The sequence below is a fragment of the Haliotis asinina genome, chromosome 2, assembly GCF_037392515.1.
Source record: "Haliotis asinina isolate JCU_RB_2024 chromosome 2, JCU_Hal_asi_v2, whole genome shotgun sequence".
Classification (NCBI taxonomy): domain Eukaryota; kingdom Metazoa; phylum Mollusca; class Gastropoda; order Lepetellida; family Haliotidae; genus Haliotis; species Haliotis asinina.
The window spans coordinates 91176971-91194046 of NC_090281.1; the positions used below are offsets into that span (position 1 = coordinate 91176971).

The 17076-nt window shown below is 37.3% G+C and overlaps 1 protein-coding gene across 5 annotated transcripts in view; it reads right to left on the reverse strand.

Moving 5' to 3' along the window:
* LOC137274586 (thymosin beta-like) overlaps positions 1-17076 on the reverse strand; it is a 62433-nt gene that overhangs the window by 25150 nt on the left and 20207 nt on the right. The window contains exon 1 of one of the 5 annotated variants that reach the window (XM_067807857.1): positions 8351-8739. The exons of 3 other annotated variants lie outside the window; for them this stretch is intronic. The gene's annotated coding sequence lies outside the window, so the exon portion shown is untranslated. Of the gene's footprint in view, positions 1-8350; positions 8740-17076 lie in introns of those variants that run through there. One more of the 5 variants, XM_067807853.1, reaches the window with a different exon arrangement.

The following is a 17076-nucleotide window of genomic DNA, read 5'->3' on the forward strand; positions in this document are numbered from 1 at the left end:
TCTCGGATTAAAAAGACTTGTGATTTTCTCTATGCTGTGCAACCCATTTGCACTACAGTTTGCCTGATGTTGTGTGTGGGTGGGTGCTGGGGGCAGATGAGATGTTGGAATACTTCAAAATAACGATCATGCTATAACATTTCAACAACATGCTTCATCAATACTACCTACCATACAGGACTGCAGCATGTCATTTGTTTGAATCATATTCTGACTGCATACTTAACAGGGAGGGAAATTATCCAAGAAGTGTATCCGTCATAAAAGTGATAACATTTAGCAATATTCCCCCCAAGATTTCAAACTGCCCTATTTCCTCTCAGGATGCGATAAACATTACCCAAACAAGTCATGCTTCCATGCTATGCTAACATCAGTGGATGAACACTACCGTCTTGGATGACGACAACTAACTGTAAGCCATGTCACATAGTTTCACCCCCAATCACCATGTCTGTATCTCAGGAGGGCCAGATGAGGGGGATGGAGGTTCCTATTGCATGCTGTCAGACCTGTGAGACATTTCATGCTATTCTTGTATTTCCCAAACATCTATTCTACTTCCGACATTTTACTAAACATGCACATTTTGGATTCCAAGGAAGATCAAGATCACTCTAGGTGTGCAGGTAATGCTAAACCATTTGGTAATAGCATGTGCTTTGGCGCCATGCCATTCCATAACCTATTGTTTGCTCTTGTTTGAAGTTCTACTGCCACACTCAATGGTAAGAGCCCGGAATAAATCAAGCTGGAACCAGACAAACCAGTGATTAATACCATGAACACAAATGAGGAATGATGACTGCTATCAGTCAAGTCATAACATGTCCTTTGGCTTTGTGCTATTCCATAAACTAATGGGTCTGAAATTATATTGCCGCACACAAAAATCCTCCAGCTCATGACAGAATCTGGCAAAATCAATCCTGAACCAGACAAGCCAGTGACAGATAGTATGAACAACACTGATAAGGAATGATGCTTATCAACCAAGTCATGGCACATACACCCTAAACCGAGACACCACATGGGTTAAGCAGAGGTTCACAGGATCTTAATTTTGATAAACAATTCAGTATTATATAATTTGTCAGGCCTGTTCTACAACTAGAACGTCTTCTGACTATGGCATAGTCACTGCTTATCACTCCTATCGAAGTAGAACCTCTCACAAATGACTGTTGGACTCAACAACACATTCTATGTTTCAAGACAGAATAGTATTTACATTTTTCTTTTTAAGATAAAACAGCATTTAAAGCACATCTGCATTTCTTTCTCACCGTAATTGCTATGGAGTATTCAGAAGCTCAACTCAGTCAAAACCAGTTGACAGTTTTCAAGACCCACCCTCATCAGATAGGAAGGGGATGCATCATATAGTGATTGAGGTATCACAGTTTCCCCCATTCTTGGTCATACAGGGAAATGTCTCCATGACAACTGTCCTGGACACTTCACTGCTCCAAACTGCATTGGAGCATTCATCAAAACTGAACTAAAATTTACATGATAAATACGAATGCGTAAAAACCTTTTAAGGCTTACATGAAAAGTTATACATGACGAAGAATGGTATACGCATAGAAAAGATAGGATGTTTTATGGATGACAACATAACATATAACAAAAAGTTGTTGTCCATATAGTATCTTCCTTTTCTTATTAATTTCTACATTGCCAACAATACTGATCATGTTATACACACCCAATATAGAGCACACCTTTCTGTGAGTGAGTGAGTGAGACAGTGAGAGAGTGAGTGAGTGAGAGAGTGAGATTAGTTTTATGCGGCTTTTAGCACTAATCCAGCAATATCACTGCTCAGACTCCACAGATTGCAACCCATGTGGGAAATCATATCTGAGTATTTGGCTTGATAAGCAATTGCTTTAACCCTGAGGCTACCCCACCCCACTGCCACAGCATAGCTTTGAATGCAGTTTGGACTATTCGAAGCCATGTTTGGAATCAAACCAACACAATGACACTTCTACCACAACACTGGACATATTTAGTTCACAACTGACAAGGGTTGAGACATATTTCATGTCAATAGAACACTCTGATCAGTGGTTCCCCGCCATCACAGATCAGTTTACAGGAAACACCCACTTATTACAGTAGCCTTGAACAATTACAAGGTCAGAGGTCCATCGGATATGTACATTTGATGAGATGGCATAATCTTGTCACCTTCATAAGGCAAGGGTGCTGTCGAAAGTTCAAGTTATTAATACACTGTGTATATATACATAGGAAGATGTATTGCGAGAATTATGTTATTTGTAAATCTATACTCCCTATGTGATGATGCACAAGAAAATCAAAGTAGGTATGAATACCAACTGTTCAGCCTTACATAGAAGGTAAGATTTTACTTTTATAATTTGTTAATAATGCTATCTTACTTCACTGAATATAGATACCATGAAATAGATTACATGGGTCTGGATTTTACCTTGGAGTTTTCTGATTGTCTATATTGCACCTTACTCAAATAGTTAAGTAAATAAACATACAACATTCCGAAAATGATCACCAGAGTGATGGAGATAGGACGAAGACAGAAAATGTAAACACAAACACAAGAATCATTTCCATCCATGAATAAATCAATTCTAAATCAATTTGTGAGACTACAAGAATGCACACTGAGATCTTCCTGTATTCAAATCAAGACTACCTGCTCTCCCAGTTAACATCAGGGATTCTGTATGATCTTCACTGATCTACAATGATAAACTAAAAGTCAGGTTAAGAAATAACATACAACATCTATAGAGCTGTCATGGAGACCAACAATTTTACACAAGAAGCCACAGTTATCTAGAATTCCTAATTATTTTCCAGTGGCAGACAAACTGGGGCAAATTATATGTTGTTAAAATTGATCTTCATAAATATATAAAATTCATTATTCTGAAACTAAGCATGAACACATCCCTCAAGGTCTCAGAATCCAGGAACTAGTAGTCACCCTACAAAGGTGTTCTAGGAATATCAGTTGAGGAACTCATACTGACGTTTGTTTCAGACTTTAAGCTCAATATCTTCCGAAGAGCTTGGTCTTGTTTACAAGTGGATAAAGAGGATCATCGCAAGTTGATGTCAAAAAGTGGGAGTGACAATCACCTCAGTGCTAAGGCTATGGAATGGGACATAGTCTAGACACAACATTCAACCACCGAGGAGAAACACACATGGAACTTGGGACATAGCCTGGACACAACATGCAACCACTGAGGAGAAACACACATGGAACTTGGGACATAGTCTAGACACAACATTCAACCACTGAGGAGAAACACACAGGAACTCTGACCAAGAGATACCATTCTCTTACAGTGGAGATACCATTCTCTTGCAGTGGAGGACAAAAAGCAGTACTTGTATCAGCTTCATCACATGTCAGTACAAACTATTTGTGTTAGATTCAAGCTGTATGGTATGTAACTATGTAATTGTAAATAACCAGCATTGGATCTCACTACGGAATGTGGGCCATCACATCAGACCAAAGCGTGTATCTCTGTGTTAGTTAGTGCGACAGAATTACCCATGATCAAATGTCTGGTGACCTTGACTGGAATTTGCAGAAAATGTTGACAGATATTCTAGGTCAAGCATTGTCTCCCACTGCTGTGTAACTAACTGCAAGGAAGAAGAATTTCACGCTGGTAGTGATCCATCCCACTGGGAAGGATGTCATGAAGACAATATGCCGGATTGTACACAGGGAACTGAAACCACGAAGCTGTCAATTTATTACAGCAGACAAAATGAAATTCTGTTTATCTTCATGAAATAATTCCACTTCCTACATCATGTGTGCTGAAGTGCCGATTTATCTATAAGAAGCAAAATGGGATGCAGTACAAGTTCTCCAGCACGTCACTTTCAGCTTGACAATGGTGTAAGAATCTACATTAAAACATCAAACTGTGCAATAAAAATGTTGTTAATATCCATAGTCAATGTTTCAGTGAGTGAGTGAGTTTTAGTTTTATGCCCCTATTAGCAATATTTCACCAATATCACTTCGGGAAAACCAGAAATGGGCTTCACACTGAAACCACAACGCTACCCCTTCAGCCCCCACAAGCATCAGTATCATCCATATTTCAAAAAGGCAGTAACTGACATACATGCTTTTATTATCCAAATGTTTCATCCATCAAATATTTTAAGGTTCTTACTCAACCAATCACATTTTACAAACTGATGTGTCTATTTACTGTGTAATGCTGCATTGAGGAATATTCCAGTTTACGTGGTGCAGTTGGAATGTAATCTAGTCTGGACTGCATCATCCACAAATCAACAACATACATAAGCACTGACCCACTTAAATAGCAATAATGACAGTCTCCTTAATAAACGGCACTGCCTGATGTGAACTGGTGCAAGATTGTTGATGGCAATTCATAATTAATCACCTACCATCTCCAACTTGGATCAACAGATGCCTAAGGGGTTGGGGAAGGATAGTGGCATGGGCTACAGATATAGACCAAACACAAAGTAACCCGGTACCCTAAACGTCAAACAAGTCCATTATACCGGTACTTAAAACAGAAACCTAGTGTAGTTGTTTCCAGTTGTGAGTAGCGTACTGTGCATTGCAAACTACACATTACTCTGTAAGCTTGTTTCTTATATAACACAATCAAATATATCTAATACACAGTATGACGTTTCTGATCAAGAAACCTACACAATGCAGAATAGACTCGTCCTAGGATATATTTCTGTGTTTTCTGCTTTTGTAGTGCCTGTGCCGACAACACCTTCAGAAGATTCTGAATTGTTGCTGCTAACTTTCTTGCCTTACGTCTGAAATTAAAGGAGCGTCTCTTAACTTTTTACAAAGGTTATGACAAAGAATAAGGACTTCTATGCTTGATTACAAGTGACTCATATCTTACACAAAACATATTTGTCCCAAATTGAGTAAGCCTGTATCACCAAGGGTGTGCCCTTGAACATGTTTTCTGACTGAGGTATGCTTAATGTTCCTGTCAGGATTGACAATCTGTGGCCCACTGTCAGCCACTTGTAGACTGCATCACAAATGTAGATCTTGTAACAGCAGCCTCAACAGGTGCCTTCCTAGGCATTCATCCCATCAGCAGTGTTGGCTCAAGAGAGGGTTTTGGAGTGTTTTGACTCATCAACTTCAGTGAGGACCCCCTCTATTTTACATCTGCCCATCTATTTAACATTGGAGGGGGTTGGGTGGTCCAGAAACATTATTTTCATCAATTTGGACCCACTCAAAATTTCACCCAAAATCTAACACTGCATCAGTGTGCCATCCAGGCATCATCTTGTAGCAACTACAGTGAGTGAGTTTTTCACTGCTTTTTGGCAATATTCCAGCAGTGGAAACCAGAAATGGGCTTCACACTTTGTACCCATGTGTGGAATCAAACCTGAACTTGTGAACGCTTTAACCATTAGGCTACCCCACCATCCCTTCTGCAACTAAAGTCAGAGGCCAGATAAAGAAAAGAAGTTGGATTTAATTCCACTTCAAACTGTACTTCATGTACATTGCTCCTTCGAATGTTTCGTGTGGAAGGAAGGGCAGATGGGATGCAGGTCTTTAAAGGTCACATGCAACGTAAAACACAACTTTGCAGATTCTGATACCTTTAGGTATGCACTTACCGAAACAAATCATGAAAAGTGCCAATTCAGTTTATAAAGTTGGAAAAAACGCAATGAAAAAAAAGCCCGCGAAATCGGAGTTCAAACGATTCACTAAATTCCCCCCAGCATTGGAGGAAAAACTGGTTTCAACAATTGTGCTGCGCTGCGCCCAAAACGCATGCGCAGTGAATAGGTTTGCGGAGCTTGAAAGAGTATGCATGCTGAGGTCGTGAGCAGTAGTCTAATCATGGTTGTGTATACAAACAAGTAAATAATCTACTCGTTACATAAACAACCTTGTTTGATTGTCGAAAGCAGCCTCTGTCACAGAGAAAGCTCAGTGTCTGGTTTGTTGACACCTGTATGTCTGCCTGCCTGTCTGCTAAAGACACCTATAAGGCTATACACCATAAACAAAATAAACTGATTTATGACTCGTGACCCCGAGTCCAGTCTCTGCCACATTATGTAATTAGGCAGGTGTGATACTTGTACACATGACAAGTTTTTATGTCTGTGGGTTGCAAACAAACTACATTCATTTTTTCGGATGACTGGATTTGACGGAAACTGGTGCAAACTCTTTCAAGTTCTGCTTTGTACTTGGACGAATGACACTTTCCAGTCATGTAGTAGTTCACCATCTCTACCGAGATGATTTTTGATTTGATCGAAATCAAATTCAGAGAACGTGTATTTACAAAACCCAACATCTCTATATACATTCTCTAGGGATAACAACTTATTCTAGTGTAAATGATTTTGTTTGACAACGGTATATGAATCCATGTTGAAACGATGCATCAAGTACAATAAAAGAAGTTGTTATCCATAAAGAATCTTACTTTCTTGTGACTACAATTACTTACAAAAGGCCCATCAAACAGATCATCTTTCTGTACACACAATGAGCCCTCAGCGTATCAGCAAATGAAACAGCCAATCGGAATCCGTCGTTACCCTTGAGTGCACAGCCATCCGTTATGACTGGGTTCGGAATCCCGAGGGCTTCGTTTCGAGGGAAGTAAGCCCAAGTACAAAATATTGCACTTTTGAATCGCGATTGTACGCTTATAATTTTGTTTATGTGTTTTTTAACAAGCAGCAATGTATATTAGATGTCATGAATAAGTGATAATTGTGTTTTAATTATGTTTGATTTTTGGGTTGCATGTGACCTTTAACGTTTACTGTTTTGACTAAATCCAAAAGTACAGGTACAGCACTTATGAACTTAGAAACTAGTATTCAAACCTGTGATCATTTCTGGTAGGTCCAACTTCAGGCCCCTCGAACACATTGGTGAGTGAGTATGGTTTTAGTTATTACTCACCAATAGAGATCCTGCAGTATAATAATTTTATGGAAATATTACACTAGTGTAATACCGCTAGATGTATGACGTCATAAGGGTTCAGAGTTATGACATCACAATGCTAATGCTGCTGTTGCAGTGGTACTGGACCTTGTTTGTTTGTCTAGAGGATAACTGTGAGTCCTCACACAGTAGCTGCATTTTCTATGAAATTGTGTTGGAAGCTTTCCCTCGTTTGATACCAAACCATGAACTCATTTAGTAAAAATGGTATTACATGGAAGGTCCTTTAGTATCCTCTATGCCTCTCTTATCAACATTCTAGCAATATCACAACAGGTGATACCACACATTGTTTCTGGCAAGTCCAACAAACCCAACTTCAGGCACCTCAAACAGAGTCCAGTAATATACTGTCAGTATAATAACACAAGAATCTATCATCTGGGAATTGAAAATGCATGTTCAGGGTGTTAGGCTTAATAAAATTATTTTGCATCAACTTTCACATCACACAAAACTGACCCCAATAACAATTTTTATCCACACCGACCACAAAACAATGGTCAAATTTAGACACAGAATTTACACATATAAATTACATACAAAATTTCTTATCAGTCTTAAATGCCCATGAAAACTCACATCTTACAAATTCAAACTTGCAAAAGAAATAATTCATTCACACGTTCTAGTCCAATGCACATATTTACCCGAACTACATCGCACTTATTACCCAACACAAACAGCCAATCAATACCTTGTGACAATGAGCTGTGCATGAGCCATGCTATATTGCAGTTATACACAGATGTGTGTATAAGGCTATATCGGCTTTTTCTATCAACCAAATGTCAAATGACTATTTACACAGCCTTGACGGCAGGAAATCCAAGACATTACTGCCTAATACTAACACACAATAAAAAAAAAAAAATTAATACAGTGCTTCAGTGTCTAAAATGTATGCAAACAAATAATATTTTTTGCAAATGTTTAAATTTAAAAACAGCAATATTTTTAAATCTATTGTGTAAGTGGATGGAGATGCTGCAATATTCTTATGCAAATAAGCTTTGTTAAATTAATTTAACAAAAGGCTAAAAATAGGCACCTAGCAAATAACATTAAAACTGTTTTAAAGCAGCCTTTCCATCAACTGTAAAGAGTAAAGCATGCGTACATAAACTGTGTAATCAAAATCATAATGCTTATGAAAAGTGTTCTCCTAATGCATTATTTGAACATTACAATAATGCAAATTATTAACAGACATATTGTTAAGTTATTAACAACACTGCAATACCAATGTAAGCATCCACCTAAATGCAAAACAAGTAAATACTTTGAAACAATGCAAAGACAGAGTAAACTTACAAGCAGCCAGTGGGAGAACAGCTTTACAAGGTCCAGAGTTATGTCCAGTCAGTCAAGTGTGACCTTTTTTATCTCATGCACAATATCCCCTGAAACAAGATGCTTGAACTACCTGTGCAGGTATGCAGTTAACGAAGCTTCACACCGGTTTCACCTGCTGTAATTCTGATATGGAGTACACTGGTCAATGGTCAATCTGCATGCTAGGCAACTTCCCCAAACTGTCTTGTCCCCAGAACAGTGAGTCAAGCCAGGAAGATTTGCGCAGGTTAAGCTCTAACTAAGCCTCACATCGGCTTTGTCGGACAACAGCACAAGCGTGTGAACCATATTTAGGTTTGTTGTAACCATCCATTTATAGACTTTGTCGGTGTGGAGCGTGTAGATGTAAACATTCCTTATAAGGAAATACCAACATGGCGTTTGGGATACTGGATGTGGAGTCACTGTGTAAGAAGGACTATAAGTCATGAACGCTTGAGTTATAAATGTTGAAGTTACTTCTCACATATTCCACTGGGTTCAGGAAGTACTTGTACTACAATGTACTGATTTGGAAGTGTAGACTCTACCCATTCTTAGAATCACCATATAAGGACATCTACTAGAGACCTACACAGCTATGTGTGAGCATTAAATCCCAGGTACCATGGCAGTGACAGGTTAACTGTTGATCTATTCCAGAAATGTATGTCAAATTGGACATAATTAAAATAGCCTTGACTCAGAATCAAAAAGCTGAATGGAAACTGAATATTTTATTACAATAATTGCTGGCATCTGAAAAGAAAATATACCTTGAATGCAGACATAATAAAGTCAAATCATTTCAAGAGAACATTGAATATATGTGAGTGTACATCTGCACTTATCTATTTATCAAAAAGTCCCATTTGCACAGTGAAACAATTTATTATGATACTATTAATTATTATTTGGCTTGAACAGGGCCATGTTCAGCATGTACTGACGGTTTTGACAGTTAATTAGAAGGTAGAAAGTGGCAAATTAGCAAAACAATATGATATACCAGCTGTAGTGTTGTTAGAACTTAGATCAATACTGCAATTGTATAATTAGTGACACACAAGGCAGCTTATGTAGGTGAGCGGCTGGGAGTAGAGAAGAGCAGAGTGCAATCTAGTGTAGTAAGAGTGACAGCAACATGCCAGTAAATTCACAGCAAGGTGCAGTACACAAGAGTCTATGTCAGAGCCAAACTAGTTGTTGATAGCACGAGCAGCCCTAAAAAACAACTGTACATAATTAACCACGTAGTACACTTTCACTTTTTGTGTACTGTAAACTAGACATTTCTGCTCTACTATAATCTGGGATGCAGAAGATAATCCTCTTCCATGTATATGGACTGACTTTTTGACACCTGTATCATACATCTGGACACTGCCACTACAGTGAGTGAGTGAGTGAGTGAGTGAGTGAGTGAGTGAGTGAGTGAGTGAGTGAGTGAGTGAGTGAGTGAGTGAGTGAGTGAGTGCGTGCGTATAGTATTCCACCTTTTGATGATAATCCAGTCTGGACCAGTCAATGCAGAGATCAACAGTATGAGCATTGATCTACACAACTGGAACCTGGTCAGAGAATCTGATCACCCGCTCCTGTTGAACACCTCTTACAAGCACATGTACTGAAGATCAATTCTGACTTTTTTATAAGTCCTCCCACTACTAAGACTGCAAATACTTGTGTCCACAGACTCACAGACTGACGTACCGCATGCACAGCTGATATGATACTGAAATCCCCTACTAGTGTAAAACATATTATGAAACATAACAGCTGTATTGAGCTGGCTTTTATGTTGCTGATCAACACAGATTGATGTTGTTCCACAATGTGTTGTTTCAATTCTTGTGTTGAAAGGAGTGTTAAGATAAACTAGAAATTGGGACAAAGTTATTTGCAAACATCTCAATTTAGAATTAAGCAATTTTTTCCCCCAAGTGTCTAACTGTGGCCCTTGGGGTGGAATCCTAGACATATGTCTGATCTGAACTCATTGCTGAAAAGCTGAGCATTGCTTGTGTATTGATTATTAGCTCTTTCCATGACATGCAACTACACTTGACAGAGTGTTATGGCAGTAGGTGGGGGCAGTACTTACACTAAGTGATTCATACATCAGCCAGTCTCACAGTCCAAAACAACATTATTTTCCCTTCCACTCAGCCTTCTCTGCAATGTGAAAGCCTTAAACAAGCAATTCTAGATTTCTCCAGGTCAAGAACCCCCCAATCTGACTGGGGAACCTTTACAGTTTAAATGAACAATATGTATTGAGAGACCTAAGTGTCAGGCTCACACATATACTGGCAACAGCTTGTGTGTAGTATACAGTCAGGTGCAACATCAGGGTTATCAACTCTGCCCTGTTTAACAGATACAGGTTTTCGTGAGTTAGTCAGCTTAGTTTTATACTGCTTTCAGCAATATTCCAGCAATATCTTATTAAGAGTGAGTGAGTGCATGAGTTTAGTTTTACGCCGCTTTTAGCAATATTCCTGCAATATCACGGCGGGGGACACCAGAAAATGGACTTGTACATTGTACCCATGTGGGGAATGGAACCTGAGTCGTCAGCGTGATGAGTGAACACTTTAACCACTAGGCTACCCCACCAGCTCTATCTTATTAAGAAGGGGAGAAAGGAAGAGGGAAGAAATAGCAGAAATGGCCTTCACAAATTGTATGTATGTGGGGAATCAAAGCTGGATCTTTGTTGTGATGAGTGAACACTTCAACCATTAGGCTACAACCATTAGGGTCATACAACTTTTCTTCCTGGAGAGAGGAACAGATCAAATTTCATGAGGAAAAAGTAATATCTAAGTTTATAATTTAAAAACTACACTATAATATAGCAAACTGAATAGAAACCAATAAATTCAGTTAATTATGATGATATGTTTGGTATGAACACTTCAACTGTCATGGCCGGAGTGAAAGTTTAAACAACTGCTTTGAATTCCATATTGAAACAACACATCACAATTTACCAATGTGCAATTAATCAGAATCTTGACAATCATGATACCTAACAAAAACAAAAAAGGTTTGCTGAAAAAACATATTTGAAAGGGTATGTTTTCTTTCTTTTATTTTTCAACCACACAATTTAAGCAAATTTTACATGCAAGAAAGGCTAAATAAATGTTTCAACTTAACCAAAAGTAAAGAAAACATTTTCTTTGAGATGTCACCTATGATACAATTATTAATGTACTTAATATGAAAATATGCAAATAACATTTCAATTTCAGTCGGTAAAAGAATAAAAAAATTATTTTGTAAATTATCATAAACAAGATGACCCATGAAGGTCTCGGGGTAGAATAGGCCTTCAGCAACCCATGCTTGCCATAAAGGGCGACTCAGCTTGTCGTAAGAGGCGACTAACGGGATCGGGTGGTCAGGCTCGCTGACTTGGTTGACACATGTCATCGGTTCCCAATTGCGCAGATCGATGCTCATGTTGCTGATCACTGGATTGTCTGGTCCAGACTCGATTATTTACAGACTGCCGCCATATAGCTGGAATATTGCTGAGTGCGGCGTAAAACTAAACTCACTCACTCACTCATAAACAAGATGGATAATAACCACTGTATTTTCCTGGTGACAAAAAATCTCCATTATACCCTGGATGCATTTAGGGCTTGGCCTAATGAATATATTGCCTCCCTTAGCTGGCTTTTTATCCAATCAGGTGTCTATGATGGGAAGTCAAGCATACCAATCACAACTCACTTTTGCTTCTTAAATTATCTTAACAATTAAATTTGGCAAAAGAAATCATGCAGAGGTACTCTGAAAGAGGTACAAGTTCTTGGACAAGTTTCAGACCTGTCAATTTGTCTGTATCATTTCCCAAGATCTGAGTCGCACCGCGAACAAACCTTTGCAGATGCAACCACAATCTTTGTTGATGCTGGCAAGCATGGTTGTAATGGTGGCTTAACTGATTGGCTACTGTGAGAACGGAGAGCCAGCACAGGGGCATGATAAAACAGCCATAGATGCATCCAGGGTATAGCGGAGATTTATCAGAATGTATACCCCAGAGATATCGAGTATGGGCAGGGTGACCTTTGAGAATAATTTGTGCAATAGGTGTATGGATCCGAGGTTACAATCTAAAACAATCACAAAGTTAAGCAAACCCATTCATTCTGTATGAGATGGTTATATCACATCTTCTTCAATGATTATTTAGTGCTAACTTTGTTATAAATAGTTTAACATATAGCAATCCATGCTAATGTGTCCCCAATGATAGGTCATGCCACATGAATTTGTTTGTTTGCTGTTTAAAACTGCTCTTATTTACCTTTAGCCTGCTGAATTAATTTCAGCATAAGGCGCTGAGAAGAGGGTGGGTGATTTCAAACAGTCGGTGTGTCACTAAATAAGGAACAACTGAAAAAATATTCAGCTCATTAATACTAGATAGAAAAATAAACATTATAATAAAAAAATATCCAGATAATTTCAAACGTACAGATATTAATTACAAGACAAACATAAATAAAGTAAATTTTATTGAATTTAACTGAACTGCTCGATTGACAGCCGGATGCATTTTATATTAGGAGCCGTATAAATTGTTCAATTATCGCAAACCGATTTCAATATTCTTACTACTGATATTTCATAAGTATCTGACTTTAATTTCGTATATTTGTATCGGCAAATATCCGCGCGACGACCAATTAAAAATTAATTCTGAAAAAAATAATCGAAAACGTTCGTCGTAAACAAATCATATTTTCGATGCCATGACAGGTCTCACTGAAATGGCACGATTACGTTTATTTAAACGTGTCATGTCATGAAAATAGCAGAATAAAATACATGATTTATAAACATTCATGAGTGCAAATTTCAAGTGTTATGGTTCAATAAGTTTTGCACAAACCCGCAAAAAGACGGTGTTAGATCGTGTTACACGTACGAAAAACAAACATGGCGCGCTTCGTCCAACTCCTTTATAAAATATAGCTTTTTTAGTCAGAAGAAATATTACAGAACTCTTCTGTGTAAGACCTGGCGAAAGAGGGAGCATTTCTCATTCTACAAGTGTCCCATGTATCATTTTCCGTTTAGTATGACGAGAGACATATGAAAATTAAGATCGTGAAATCTAACTTGTTTTCTAGTAAATGCAAAGGTCACCGGATGTGATGTCACAGACAGGGATTGTCTGAGGAAATTCATTCGTTATTGAATATTAACAGAAAAGTTGGAGATATTTCGTCTAACAAACCCAACTTTAGCACAAATAACTGTCTAAAATGATTAATCAGAGCTCATAGATTTTTCTTGGTGTATTTTTTACTATATAATTCGCAAATAGCCGAACCAGTTTGACCTTGTATGCTCCCGTGACCCGGAAACAGTAGTCGATCAACACTGCCGATGCAAGTTTTTCAGTATCTTTATTTGAATGTTTGTTCATATTAGGCACATTACTCTATTGTCCACTGAATATAATGACAGCAAAGATATAATTGTGATGCATGTTGATCCTAGCTCATTCTTTTTTTGACATGGTCCGACACAAAAACGTTTACAAACATCATTCTCAACAACAGGTGCGCGGATATGGGCGTGGCATTTGTGTTTCAAAATAACATTCATGCTTTTCTTTTTGTGACGATTTAGTGTAGTAGCAACTGCAGTATACATGTTTTATTAACTAAAATATATTTTCAGTTATAGTTTCACATAACATCGGAGATGATTTGATAAATATTGCGTTCAAATTACATGATTGGAAAAATTATATGTCTCACTTCAGAACAAGTTGAATTACATTCATAATTTTATGCAATAAATTAACGTTCTTGTTGAATAATTATGATAGATTTGTCAATGCTTTATGTTTCATAACTGGTTACAACTTTAAATCTTTTCATATGTTTTCAGATGTTAATTGATATTAATAATATAACAATTATTTTTCTCTCCAAAATACACAAGGGCAAAGACACTTAAAGTCTGTCAATGCATAAGCAACGTGTAAATAACCAAATTATAATTAATGTCTTTCAGTAATGTTGAAAACTGACAATTTTACACAATTCTTAAATACAACTACATGTATGCCATAAAATATATGGATAGATGTTACATATTATTTTGTGTATTTTATTTCTTTATAATATCATGCCAAAATGTACATCAAATACAAATGGGTGATGAGCTATTTTTGTTTTCAACAGTACCACTTTGTTTACTGAATTATTTTGAATCACACATGACTAATGTCATTTATGTTGTTGCAGTAACAGTATATTTATCAGAAAATGTTATCATTTGATAAAAAAAAGAAACCATATACATATAATAAGTTATATTGTCTCTGGTGAAAGTAAACAGGCTTCATGTTCTGTAAATATATATTACTCTACCTTATTGTCTTTTCCTGGGTTTAGGAGCAATGTCACAATATCAAATGAGTCTATTGAACTTTCAAGGATTGTTTCTGTTTGCTGAAGTGTCTGATGGTGATACTCCAATTATTTAGTGTTCAATAGCCTAAACCATCATAAAACAAGAAACATCAAGAACAGTCTTCTTTGAATAACAAAATGCCAAGGTCTTTGGTTTAAGATCTGGAAGCATTTGATATATATGTCTTTGTCATATAAGTATTGCAATGAAAAAAATCTAAATTGAAATCATAATGAATAGTTCCAAACTGGACAACAAAAACCACTCACCGCAGAGCTCAGTATTAGGAAAAAAGAAATCTACTTGTCCCTGGTGCCACCACATGATTACCTTGATGCCACAGACTAACACAGGTTGCACCTCCTGCTCAGCACTTAATTATCTGTCACTTGTAGTTTTGATATTCCATATTCAAAACATCACTACAACAAAATTATTCTAGGTCTGGTATGATAATTTCATATTACGTCATGAAATTTCATCACAAGAAAAAAATGAGTCTGTCTTTCAATCACTGTCAGTGTAATCACTGCTCCAAGAGTTTGGATCATCAGTCTGTTATAACAGTAAAATAAGAACATAGACACTTTAAAAAGTATGGCCATAAACATGAGGTACATTTTGCAGTTCAGATTGCACTAGTGCAATATCTAAAAGCTTTATGGAGCCACGGACTGAGCCACATGACATGATTTTTTTACACAAATATGCACACACGTCAAACAATTTGATCTGAAACATTACCTGCATTATACTAGGTAGAATTAACTCCGAAAGCTCTGCCGTTTGGAGTAACAAAATAATTTCAATTTTGCTCCAAATTCGTGAACAAAAGATGTGGTGTTTAGCTGTTTTAATGTCTAAAATAAATACTGATTCTCTAAGACGATGACAGTTGTTTTCTAAGCAGTAATTAATTTTTATGAAATACATTTACTGTACGTTACATTCTCACACTAGCTCTGGTTTCGTTCGTTTCTGCTCAAGGAAAAATGATTTTTTTCATGACATCTTCAATCATCAAAATTGTACTTCTTGTGACGATATACACAGAACATTATAATGTTATTGTTACGACACACTGACAATTTATAAGTCTCCCCGTGTCAGAACATTCTTCGAAAAAAATAGACCGCGAAAATCATCGACTTCGGATTTGCTAAACTAAAGATCAACACATCGACGGCTAACTTGAGGAGAAATACTACAACACAAGCAACAAATGACAACTGCTATTGAACACAACTAACAGTAAATAACTGAGGATGACTGAAAGGTAATTCTGGTGTATAGTATGGATCTTACGGGAATTTGAATCCGTTTAGAAAATGTATCAATGGTCGTTTTCAAACTCGTTCATATTTTACTTCCACGAGTGCCATGCCGTGTACGTGCTTCCGGTTCATCAAGGGTGGGTACAATTACAAATATTGTGATATTGTTTCATGATCTGCATTATATAGGTATTGAGTCGTTTTCTTTCAATGTATATGTGTTCAGATTCTGCGTATGAACGCGTTTTTTCAAACAACCTTCGTATCTTGTAACTTAGAGAGACCGCGAGTTTGGCCACGCCCTTTCGGGTCACCTACGGCTGTCAACTTTGTGAATGTTGGAAGGTTTATCAAACAAAATCAAAATAAAATCGCTAAATATGGTAATTTCTGTGCAGAGACAATAACATTTACCTATTAACACCGTGTAATTAATTCCAGATAAAATAGTTGGATATGTCAAAAGGATGGCACATTCCCTTCGGCATCACGATGCATGTGGAGTTGTTTGTTTACCGCCGTTGCCATGATCGTTCCTGTTCGTCCAATCGATGATGTAACATTGAGATTGGTTTTGTTTATAATTATTTGAGCCGAAAGTTAGTAATTTTTAGAAAATGGGAAACTTATGGGCTTTCTCTTCGTCAAGGAACAAAAAAATATGGATTAAACTATCAAAAAATATTTCATTATGAAGAAAATATTAGACTGGGTACCACACGATGGTGGTGCGCTGGAAGTCAACAATGGCCGTTACTTTCGACTGCGTGCGGAGAAATTCGGCGATCTCATTTTTATTTAGCGGGCGTTTCGTTTTAAGGTATACAAACGTATTGAACATTATGTATTTAAAAAGGTGAGAATTAGTACATTCCATACATAATTCATATGACACGTAAATCCGACTCGTTGAATAATTATTGCAAGTTTTATTTGGAGATGTCACTATCCTGCACTCCTGTCGAATGGGTTCGACGG